This window comes from Coptis chinensis, chromosome 7 (assembly GCF_015680905.1).
Source record: "Coptis chinensis isolate HL-2020 chromosome 7, ASM1568090v1, whole genome shotgun sequence".
NCBI classification, from domain to species: domain Eukaryota; kingdom Viridiplantae; phylum Streptophyta; class Magnoliopsida; order Ranunculales; family Ranunculaceae; genus Coptis; species Coptis chinensis.
Window position 1 is genome coordinate 88,870,273 of NC_141462.1, and position 10,005 is coordinate 88,880,277.

The following is a 10,005-nucleotide window of genomic DNA, read 5'->3' on the forward strand; positions in this document are numbered from 1 at the left end:
AGGTAAGTTTTAATTTTTGTTCGTGTCTTCTTATGTCCCAAGCAATTTAATTTTTGTTAACCCCATAATGGGTGGAACTCATATAGAGTTGCATCTATCTTTATTTATCTATATTAGTATGTTTTAAATTTGTTTTGCAGGTGTTCTTCAATTTTCACGCGTTTCTATGGTATTTCCTACCCTTCTTATTTTAATACTTTGAGGACAAAGCATGTTTTTGTTTGGGGGTGGCATAGAAACACGCATAAATTAAGGCACCTATTAGGATAATACATGTATAATAAGCACTTGTTTTATAGTAAAAAAAATTCAAAAATATAAATAAAAAGTTTATGATATACACTTAGGAATATTGATATTGTTTCTTTCTCTATGATGATAATAGTCTAGATATTTCACATTAGCTCTTGTATTAGAATAGTTTTTAAAAATTTAGGTTAATATATAAGTAATAATCATTGCATCATTCTATAAATATATTGCATGAGTATTTATGATTGTTTGGCAGTAAGTTTATGAAATATAGGCTAGAGTACTTATTCTACAAATCTAGTGAGATTATAGCCTAAAACCTTATATGAGTGAAATATTTGAGAAATGACACAAGGGAGAAGTAAATTCCGAATAGAGAAATCACACGTCCACGCTTGATCACTTATAACACCACGATTTTTCAGATAATTGAATATTCAGATAAATGAGCTCGATCCAAATATTCGACCGTCTAATAAACCAAGACATGAGCAGGCTCGACTCACATGAGTCCAACTAGAACTAAAAGATAAAACACCCTTTGAACATCACGTTCAAAGAAAATTTCGACAGAGTTTCCTCTGTATTTCCAACATCTCATAAATTTACAACATGTCCTAACTTGAAAATCAAATAATATACTTTCATTTAATATAAACCTCAGCTATAAACCAACTAATAAAAGATATTGATTAGTGGCACCGGCTACTTAACCATCTCGACAAATGCCAGTTAAATCAAGTAGCTGCAGCGCCCCGAAACCAATCTCTTACCCAATTATCGTCATAACTTCTAATTAATGAATTCATAACTAAAGACAATTAACATTATAACTAAATTATTACAAAACCACTTAAAGGGAATAAATTTAGAAACAAGAAAGAGCTAAAAGAACTGCCTTAGCCAATCAGAGTGCGTTTCACGTTAAATTGTTCTTAATTTGCCTGTATTCCTTTTCTTGTCTTATGGGAGCACCTGTGAAGATACTCCAACGCTCAACGTTGGATACGTAGGCAATATATAATAATCAACTTGAAATGAAATTGAAAACAAAAGACGAGATTAACATATACATTAAGCTGCTTAATACCACTTACCGTTTCCTTATTAAATCCTCGTAAGTACATCGATTAACATAATCTCAAGAAAACGTTAGCATTCAATATAATTCGTACTCACAAGATTTCTATCATGCTTAACACGTAGGCAAATGAATTATACTAGAATTAACCAGTAATAAAATAACTTGAACAACCGATTTTCTTACTACAAGGGGTGGGGGTTTTCCTATGGAAGCGGCTGAGCCGAGTGGCTGCCTACGTACCCATTTAGGAATCAAGCCAATCGTAGTTCCCCTATTGCGGTGTAAGGTACTATGGGAAGGAATTAAAGCAATTTCCGCTGAGGAAGGCGGTATGGGTTCCTCACTTATTTTCTAATCACGTAACATCCCCTAATTAACCAATTCCCAACTTTGAATCGGTATTCATGCTATCACATCATACCGCGTTATGCGCTTTGTATCCCAGAAGATCTACCGACAAATCCTTAAGCTTCCAAGGTTTCACCTTCATTAACTAGAGTGAATTAACCTTTGCTGATCTCTATAGGGAGGGACCTATTTGTTCCTTCTCTTTTGATTAAACCTTTCTGTACTGTACCCGACAAAATTCTCGAAATTGCATTGGTCACAAACATAGAAAGTAAATCTCATTCTATTCGATATAGGTGTTAATAATAATAATAACAATATTCTCAATGTTAATAAAACTAGAACTAGATCACCACAAATTAAATACCCCTCGCATTATTTCAACAGAGTTATAACAATTGACCCGCCATAAATAAAAAGAATACATTTTAATCAATTTGACGTACTAAGAATAATATGCCGCAACAATAAAATTTATATTTAGTGAACATAGCTACTAGTACCGTTCACAAGGCAGACCAGTGAAATGGAAACACAAACACTTACCTGGTGTTGAGGAATGCTTGCTAATATCCTTAATTAGCTTTCTTCCAAAATTGCAGTTGGATCACATAGAGTTTTGGCTGCCAAGTTTAATTTAGAAATGTTACATAGAGATAGAGACTCTCCACTTGTAAGCTCTTAAATGTATACTCTTTGCCGCCACCAAGTTAAAGGCCAATTAATATAAGGTCTTTGCGCTTCTTGGCAGTGATTGTACAGCACAGAGACAAAAATCAACAACCACGCCCCGAATCATCATAGCCACACCGTGAGACATACACCACTAGACACTAGCGATTTTCGACTTCAAGAACAAGGACAGTGCTAGCTTCGATCTTCCCCTTAATGTATTTTGGCCATCAAAATACTCTCATGAATCCAAGCAATCCCATTCTTCTTAGTATCTAGAGGTGTTATTCGTGTGATTGTTAACTCAGAAGTGATAATTGACCTAAGGTAAGGTGATGGGCAAAAATCAGACGTCCATTTCCCTCCGCTCCTCTTTCCTTCCCCCGTAAGTAATCGGTGTCTAGTTTTAACAAATTCCATCCTTATCCTCTCCCCCTTTTAGCCATTCGTGGGTTAAGCAAAACATATCCCCATAATATTAGAGCAGGCCCAACATAAAATAGGCCCACTAAAAGAACATGCCCCATATTTTAAAGCAAGCCCAAATATAAAACAAACCCAATATAATAGCATATGCATATTGATATTTCTACTCAAGCCCACACAATCAAGCCCAATTCAGTTCTAAGCCCACATAATTTAAACTAGTAATATAAATAAAGGCCCAAAATACAATAGGCCCCACATAAAATTAACCATCAATGAAAAACCCATATCAATTAATCAAGCCCGCCAAATGATAAATGTTAAACCTCACCATATAGTACGTAACCTAGAGTGGCACTGAACTAACACGTAAAATGACCGGTTTACCCGTAGGTAAAATTCTTGGTCATTACATCACTATACCATATCCTAAGCAAGAATTTAGGCCCTCTTTAGATCGATATAGCGAGAAATTCAAACTTTTATAAATTATTTTTCGCTAGTCGCCCCTCTAAGCCTTTCTTTAGCCTTTCATAAACCGCAAATCCTTTACCCTTTTACAAAACAAAATAAAAATAAAAATCAGCCTACCCATTTTTTAATGAGTCTGAGAATAGAGATGAAATGAAGAATATGAAAGAGAAAGACCTTTGAAACCAAGAATTTGTTAGTTGCTTCAAATAAGAAAAGAAAGTTTTCATCCAAAGAAAAGAAAAATAAAATAAAAAATTAGAACTCCAAAAACATAATCAAATGAGTCAAAAGCCAAAGGAAAAAGAAAAAAAAATGGCTAAGGATGGAAACAAAGTGTAGAAGCAAAGTACAGAACAAGGTTTTCTCTAGTTACATAATATAAAGACTCTATCATCTCAGACTTGTCCTTTTTTAATATTAATTTCCTTCCTTCTTAAACCATCTTCTAATCTCCACAACACCTAATAAAGACCTCTAGCTCAATTATGAATAGGTTAGTGTGATAGTAAGTGGCAGATGTGTTTGATCGACTTCAGTTTCCTTGTGTGACATTGAAATTGTAAGGTAAAGTGTGCCCACTGCGCACTGGAGTGAGCGAAACTTGAGTGGAAAAATCATAGTGGTTTTTGTCTTGACATATATGTGAGGACCTACTTAAGGACGTTATTCCAAAGTTTCAGAAACGGACCTGTTATTGCATTTCATAGCATAGTTCATTATATATATGTTTATTTGTAAATGATTGATTATTATGCACGTATTAGCTTAGATTTTGACTTGATTATTCTGTATTCATTGCTAGTGAGATGTATAGATATCTGAGAATAAAGTAGGAAACAGAAATTTTATTTCTTAGTCGTTATAATATAGATGAAGTTTGTGAGTACCTTCTCTAGAAAACTTTCACGAGGCTATAACTCGTCTACTAGGGAATTCCTAGTAGTTTAAGGCTTTATTACATATGGTCAATGCAATCGCACTCGGTGAAAAGAGATTAGTTAGAACTCCATTTTTGGTCACTTATATTAATTTCTCATATTTGCTTGAGGACAAGCAAAATGCTGTTTGGGGGTAGTTTGATAAGAGCCCAAAACTGTAGTTTTAACCCCTTAATATCATTACATTTAGACCAATTATGTGTATAATAAATAAGATTTAGTACTGTTTACATGCTTTTGTGTATTTCAGGTCTTGGAATCAAATATGTGAAGAAATATGTCACTTTTGCAAGAGAAAGGAGCAAATGTTGGTTGCTAAGAAGTTCTATGCTTAAAGCCCAATTTTCAAGGAGAAAAAGCATTTTTAAAGCCTAATCAAAGCTGAAAAGTCAAAGTCAACGCGGGTAGAAAAAGAGCACAAAAGTCAACATAACTTCCGTAAGCTGTATCTTTGGACTCAGACCTCAGAATTGGACCTATTATATGTCAAAACGACCAACTCGGAAAGAGCTTTCTAATGGTCCAAGTCTTGACCCAATTAGAGTAGTAAAAGTGGACAAAAAGAGTATTGAAGTAATTTTATGTAAAGAAACTCTTTTTGGACATATGTAATTAGGTTTTAGGCTTGATTTTATAGCCCAAAACATAACTCCAAAGCCCATGCACGAAATTGTAACCTAACCCTCTCCTATATAAAGAGGGTTAAGGCTAAAACAAAACTTGGCTACTCCCATCTTTAGTTTAGTTTAGTTTTAGGGTTCTCTCTCTCTCTCTCTCTTTTTAGTTTAGTTTAGTTTTAGTTAATTAGTTTAGTTTGTAGCCTCCATTAGATTAATAAAAGTCAAGTTATCGTTTTTCATTATGTCTTCTTCTTATTCTATATATTAATGATAGTCTAATGACTTCTAGCTAAACTTCTATTAGAGGGGTTTTATGAAGCTTGATGAAGACTTGATATGTTAGTTAGAATTATTGCTTATTTAAGAGTTTACTCTAGTAGTTTAGTTGATTCGCCATGAGAATGGGTTGAACTTACTCACATGCTAATTATTAGTTGGCAGAGATTGTCATGAATAATTAGGGATCAAATACTTAATCTTAGTTGGTTAGGATTGCAATAATCTACACTAGCATATTAGGAATAAATCAAGGTGGAATCAAATCCCCCTAATTTCTTATCCATATTTTAGTCAAGTCATATTCAATTGCTTAGTTAAATTCATATAAGTTAAATTTATATTTTTAGTTTCATAGTATAAATTCACCTCTATAAATATTACTCTCACCATTGTTTCTTTGTGTTTGATTAATTGGGTTATATTATGTCTTGGTAGTTTAGGAGTGGAACGATTCCATACTCTATATATATTGCATGAATATACATGTGAGAGTAGGAAATAAATAATTGATACCGTAAGAATAAAGTTAGAGTAATCTAGTTGAGTTTTACGGGTTATCAGATCGCACTAAAAAAAACAGTTCAATCCAAGCAAAAAGGTTTGTACTTGTGTTTTTTTTTTCTTTTGAATACATTGTTTTGTCACACGTACACTTACAATTTTTGTGTATGTAGGTGATGGAGATGAAAATGCAACCATGACAGACAAACTATAAAGTAACCCAAATGATATGGGTGATACTTTAAAAGTGAGGGGATGAGCTTCTTCTAAGATTTACAAACAAATTTGTTTATTTTCCTTATTATTTTGATTTAAGCTCAAACCTATACATGATTGCGCCTCTTTACTTTACAACAGTTAGGTCCTTCGGCAAGCGAAAACAGGAACCCGAACAATTTGGATGCTCATCCTAATACCTACAATGCTACTCAGGTGTGATACCAAAATATTATATAACCCAAATTAAATGGGGCCAGGATTTCTTCTTGTATTATCATATCACAGTAATTATAGTTAGTTTTATTTTCATTCATTGTTGTGTAGGAGTTTTTTACATACCAACCACCACATAACTCAAATCAGGTGCCGCTTATGCAGCAAATCATCTATCCACCAACTTATATGACGGGATACCTGATGATACCCGATGATGTACGACACTGATGGTGCTCCACAAGTGAATCATCAACAACAAAGTGATGGACCATTCTTTTTAACCAGTGACCAAGATAGGAATAAATCGTTCATTTCAAGTAAATGCCCTGTACCTATGTTATACATGCCAAGTTATCCAGGAGGTCCAGTTTGAAGGCTACATTTTCAAGACTCGTCAAGGGCTTAGTAACCTATGTTGCTGTAAATAAGAAAAAAATTCAGCTCTAGAGAAGACTATTAATAATTTCAAGGCTAGCAGGTTATGTTTGGCCGGTTTGGGATATAATCTAGGGGAATTTTGACTTAACCCCCCACAGATGGGTAGGGGTTTGACTAAACCCCCCATTTTTAAAATCATTTGAGTTTGCCCCCCACTCTGTCAATTTTGTGTGTAACAGACGTTGATATTTTACCTATTGACCATTTTGCCCTTTTCTGACAAATTAAGGGGGGTTTTTTTTTTCATTAAAACAAATTAAGAGGTTTACTATTAGTTAGTGTAAACCCCCCAAACGTCAATATGCTATTTGCATAAACCCCCCAATTTTTTAGTTAACAGTAAACAAGAAGAAAAAATCTCACGATTGGGACATAGTTGTTCAGTTTCCAAAGTTCTATCAATTGGAAGGGTGCTGAGCTCTCATGAACATGATGAAGAAATATTTTCATGGTCATACGTGGACCAGCATATGGCAGCTGCAGGAGCATGAAATAACACTCTTAGCTTCAATCCTCGCAACAGAGCTTGGGGCCCTTCTTTTGCAACTATCTGTTTGAGCGCCATTTGGATTGAAGTATTGTTAAATTTTTCAGCACCACACACACCCTGACATTGCAATCTGGTTTTGACAACATCCAATAGAGTGGTAACTGTACTAGCCAAAGCACCAGCCACTCCACCAGCCGTTAGATGAACCAAGATTTGTTCTTCACTCGCATTCTCTGACGATATCTCACTTAAAACCTTCTTCATCACTTCGTAAGTAGCAAAGTGCACAGCCGTAAAAGGCGCATTCATCACAACCGTAGTTCTATACGAAGCATAAAAAGCTCTAAACCCCTATTCCTTCAACATCCTTGTCACACAATCCTTAACTCCACTATAAGGACTCTTCTTTAATTGCAACCTCTCTGTTTCACCACATCCAATGGAGTCAACACTACATCACTTGCAATCATCGCGAGCATGCTTGATGATGTGATGTGGGCTAACGTTTGGTGTCCTGGCTTATTTCTGCCTAATTTTTCTTTAGATACTTCGTAAACCGTGAAATAAAATAGCGTGAGCTAGACCGACACCTAGACCAATAGCACCTATGCCACAGTAAAAGCCTAATGGACCTTCTTTTCGCATAATTGAGGTAAAAACTTTACCGGTATTGTGGTGGTGGGCAGATGATGAGGCGATGGAAGTGGTGCCGGACATTTGCATACGGATTTTGAGAGTGTCGACTGGGAACATTGCCATGTGTTCAACCACGTCTGCAACTGAGCCCGCCAACATGAATTTCCAAAAGCCCATCCCGTCATCATGGGTGGAATGGTTGCCCGTCATTACCATTCGATCAGCATCCATGCAATGTTGTGTCTTGTTGTTTAATTTGATAAGTTTGCTGAAGTAGAGCTAATTAAATAGGAAGCCCAACATTGAAATTATCAAATTGTCATTCAACATCAAATAAATCATAATCTAGTACTGATTTTGGATAGCATGGCAGGAGCATTGAGTGGGGTATTATACTTGCGAGGTTAGCAACACAAATCAACGATCTCAGGTTCTATTATCATATTTCATCTTCTTCTTTACCTTATTCTTCTTTGTTTACGGTTAACTAAAAAATTGGGGGGTTTATGCAAATAACATATTGACGTTTGGGGGGTTTACACTAACTAATAGTAAACCTCTTAATTTGTTTTAACGAAAAAAAAAAAAAAAAAAAAAAAAAAAAAATTTGTCAGAAAGGGCAAAATGGTCAATAGGTAAAATATCAATGTCTGTTACACACAAAATTGAAGGAATGGGGGGCAAACTCAAATGATTTTAAAAATGGGGGGTTTAGTCAAACCACTACCCATCTGTGGGGGGTTAAGTCAAAAATCCCCTATAATCTATTGTTTTGTAATGCGGTAGTTTTATTGGATGTTATGTTTGGGACATAAAGCTTAATTTGCTCTCTATTTTGAAAACAATATTTTGAAAGCTCTCTATTTTATTGGATGTTCTATTATGGTTGTGTGATAACCTGACAAAGTTTTCAACTAGTGGTATCAAATCAGAATAGAACCGAGTGAGTGCTCGCTCCCTGTCAAGGATTAGTATACTTGTCAGAATAAAACCTGTCAAAATAAAACCTGTAATAAGCTAGGAACAAGTCCTGCATACAGTGCAGGAATGCCTCTTCGTTCCACTATCTTGGCGCAAGTTGCCAATGCGCTTAACTTTGTAGCCTGAACTTGCATTTGGAGCTGTCTCCTCACAACTTCAAATGGATAAGTGGCAGCTTCAGCAAAAGTGTCAGCAATAGCCCCATAGAGCAACGTTCTCATGGGACCCAACTCCATTTGTTCATGTGAGCAAAGTATGGTAGCAGTAATCCCAGCAGCAGCTCCAGCAAGAAACCTTTCAAAATTTGTGGTTTCCTCATTCCTAGATACTTTGAGCAACTGCTTTCTATATGTGTCATAAGCATAGAAGTAAACTGCTTTGAATGGAGTTGTTCGACGAATGTTGACAAAGTTTCCCTTTCAAAAACCTTTCAAGCCTTGATTAGCGGCAATTGTCTTGATGAGCTCACATAGATTCTTCTTCTCCCCAAGTACTATATATTCTAGCTTAAGTCTCTCAAGCGGAGCAACAATAGTTCTTGAAACCACTGCAGCTATGGCTCCACACCATAGATGTTTTGTGGTGTTCAATGCACCATGTGATCGAAGTTGAACTCATATTCGGAAGAAAATAAATCATGTTAGAAGGCAAATAATATATTGTATAGCTAACATTCAAATTCTTGTATAACGTAAGGTTGAACATGACGTATATATTTTGGTAAGAACAATCAAGAAAAAAAAAAGCCGCCAAGAGTTCTTTGCCATAGTTCAGGTGACTTGTGACTGGATCAACTAGTGCTACCATAGGTATTTGGTGTTGAGATAACTTGACAAAGTTGAACGCACAATCGGAAAATTATAAATGCAGAAGGCAAATAAAATATGCATGGTATACCTAACAGTCACATGGCTGGAAAAAAAGAGCTGCCAAGCTAGGACTCCTGCCGTAGTTCAGTTCAGAGCACCAAACATAGTATGACTTTGGCTCAACTAGTGCTATCATAAGCTATTTGGAGATGGAGGTATTGGCTACAAATAACTCTAAGCTTGAGCACTAAGAATATTCAAATGGAGACAAATTCAAGGGAGTTAAACTAATTGTGAAGAGAACTAACATAACTTGGGGGACGTAGAAGAAACAAGAAATTAAACCAAATACATGGAATCAATACTAATTTGCATATGTTTCAACTGTAACGATCTTAGTGGATTCGAACCACCATCTCTTGGGATATAAATGTGCCGCATTTTGATCCCAAGCACTTTGCCTTTTAAGCTAAAGATCCATTTAAAAATCACTGTTTAAATCACATAACCAATTCCAAGAATTTAATATCAGGGTGAATTATCAAAACACATGCATACAGGCTGCCATGAACAAGCTTTTCAAAGAATTCCAGAAGACCAAGCAACAACATTTTCCACTCAT

At 35.5% G+C, this 10,005-nt stretch overlaps 2 pseudogenes; both read right to left on the reverse strand.

Annotated features, from left to right (window-relative positions):
• Positions 1-6,888: 6,888 nt before the first annotated feature.
• On the reverse strand, positions 6,889-7,266 carry LOC147489753 (uncharacterized; annotated as a pseudogene).
• A 1,135-nt stretch (positions 7,267-8,401) lies between these two features.
• LOC147489754 (putative mitochondrial adenine nucleotide transporter BTL3 pseudogene) lies at positions 8,402-10,005 on the reverse strand (annotated as a pseudogene).